The sequence below is a fragment of the Bison bison genome, unplaced genomic scaffold (assembly GCF_000754665.1).
Source record: "Bison bison bison isolate TAMUID 2011002044 unplaced genomic scaffold, Bison_UMD1.0 scf7180017864458, whole genome shotgun sequence".
NCBI lineage: Eukaryota > Metazoa > Chordata > Mammalia > Artiodactyla > Bovidae > Bison > Bison bison.
The window spans coordinates 4,314,721-4,317,500 of NW_011495020.1; positions in this window are offsets into that span (position 1 = coordinate 4,314,721).

Genomic DNA, 2,780 nt, shown 5'->3' on the forward strand with positions numbered 1-2,780 from the left:
GCTGCTCTGTAGTTGCAGTGGCTTCTCTTGTTGCAGTGCTGGGGCTCTAGAGCCCAGGCTTTAGTAGTTCCAGCCCATAGGCTTAATTGCTGCTCGACATGTGGGTAGGATCCTCCCAGACCAGGGACTGAACTTATATCCCCTGCGATGGCACCCCACTCCAGTACTCTTGCCTGGAAAATCCCATGGACTGAGGAGCCTGGTGGGCTGCAGTCCATGGGGTCGCAAAGAGGCGGACACGACTGAGCGACTTCACTTTCACTTTTCACTTTCATGCACTGGAGAAGGAAATGGCAACCCACTCGTGTTCTTGCCTGGAGAATCCCAGGGACGGGGGAGCCTGGTGGGTTGCCATCTATGGGGTCGCACAGAGTCGGACATGACTGAAGCGACTTAGCAGCAACAGCAGAACATGAATTCTTAACAACTAGACCACCAAGGAAGTTCCAGGTAATGTAATTATTCAAAAGCAAAATTATACAACAGTAGAAAAACTAATACCTTTCTCAAGTCTTGCACACAATGAATTCTTAGGTAACAATGGTGATGACACAATGTCTTCCAGCTCTTGGTGTACAATTACTAGATTTTTTACAAGACACTTATACACATACATGACAGATAAGTTTATTAACTGAACGGTGTGATTAACATTTATTAAGCAGAGAAGTGGATCATCATCAAGGTCTTCATCCTCCTGTCTTCTGTTGAGTAGGGGGGTTGGGGGAGGAAGGGTTGCTCTTGCTGAGTCAGGAGTGGCAGTCAGAAGAGGCAGAGGAAGTGTAAGAGAAGGCAGAAGGAGGTGCAGAGAGAGAAGAGGTGGAGGAAGTGGAAAGACGCGAAACTTGAGAGAAAGATATCTTAAATTTCTGTCCAAATTTTCCTTTTCTACTTCTCTAAAAATGTTTCAATTTGGTACTAATCCTTCTACCAAGGGCTTTAGTTTTAGTGTCTGTATCATACAAGGGGCCAAGCTGTAAAAGAAGTCAAAAGCAATCTTCAACAAAAGGAACCTTGCTGCCAGACTGTCTAACGTCAATTTGTTTTCTGGCGCTGCTTCTTCCATGTCTTTTTCCTTATAGTCTTGCACTGGTTCTAAAGGACTCACCTCCAAATTAACTTCCATTAATTACTCTGGTATGCTATCTATTAACTCTTGAATATTCCCAAAATATGTATCATGAAGCCTTTCATCCACCTTTTTCCAGTATCCACTATCTCTTTCATGACTTCCTTGATTGGCTGTGGTAAATCCTGTGAATTCATGCACAAGACGTGGACAGTCTCTTCTAGCAGAAATTTGTATTAGGCTTGATGGCCTTCATAGTTTTTGCTATCACAATGATAACATCTTCAACAGTATGGTCCTTCTAGACTTTCACGATGTTCTATCAGGGTTGTCTTCCACAGCACTGACAATCCTTTCTATGGAGTACCATGTGTAATGACACTTCAAGGTCCTTAAGATACCTTAATATAGGCTTTATTAAAAGACACTGTGTTTGGGAACCACTTTGACAGACTTCCCAGGTGGTGCTAGTGGTAAAGAACCTGCCTGCCAATGTAGATGTAAGAGACCTCGGTTCAATCCCTGGGTCGGAAAGATCCCCTGGAGGAGGAAATGGCAAACCAGTCCAGTATTCTACCTGGAGAATCCCATGGACAGAAGAGCCTGACAGACTGCAGTCCATAGGGTCGCAAAGAGTGGGTCGCAAAGAGTGGGACACAACTGAAGCAACTTAGCACACACGCATGAATACCATTTGACACCTTCAATGTTGAACTCATGGGGTTAAGGTGGCCAGGGTCACTGTCCAATACCAAAGAATCTTAAAATGCAGTCCCCTTACTGTGAAGTACTTCATAATCAGGGATAAAGCATCAATGGAACCAATTTAGTTAAGTATTCTCATTGCCCTGGCCTTCTTATTATACAACCAAAAGAATAGTAACTGGTGTTTATCTTTAAGGATAGTGAGCTTATGAAGCTCCCTGGTGGCCTAATGGTTAGGGTTCTGGGCTTTCACTGCAGTGGCCAAGGTTCAGTCCCAGGTGGGGGAACTGAGATCGTGCAAGCCAAAAAAAGAAAGACAAAGAATGAAAGAAAAACAATTCCATTAAAAAAAAAAAAAAAGTGGGCTTGGCAGCTTTATAGATAAGAACAGTCCTGATCAAAAACTCAATTTGTACAAAACAAGTTAGTCTTCAACCAGCCTTAAATCCAAATTAATGCTCACTTCTCTTCTTTAGTAATGAATGAGCTTTTTGGCAACTTTTTCCAGACTAGGGCACATTACTCTGTATTAAAAACCTGTTTAGGCAGACAGCCTTTCTCTTCAATAATTTTGTTAACAGCATCTGGGAACTCAAAGCTGGTTCTGCTATCTTGATATTTTTTCAGTCAAAACTCTTTCTAAAATTACCAAACCATTCTCTGCCAGCATTAAAGTCTCCAGATTTAGAAACTTCATTTTCCTTTTGCTTTAAATTGTCATACAATAACTTCACTTTTTCTCGAATCAATTTACTCTATAGGTATGCCTTTCATAACTATACCCACATGAAAAATTCTTTTTTTTTTTTTTTTTTTAAGGTTACATCACACAGCTTGGTGGCTTGTGGTATCTTAAGTTTCCCAACCAGGTATTAAACCTGAACCCTCAAGCAGTGAAAGCACGGTGTCCCAACCATTGGACAACTAGGGAATTCCCAAAAAGGCATTTTTAATATCAGACAGAAGGCATATTACAAAAAGTGTAAGGCTTTCATGTCTGCTGGCA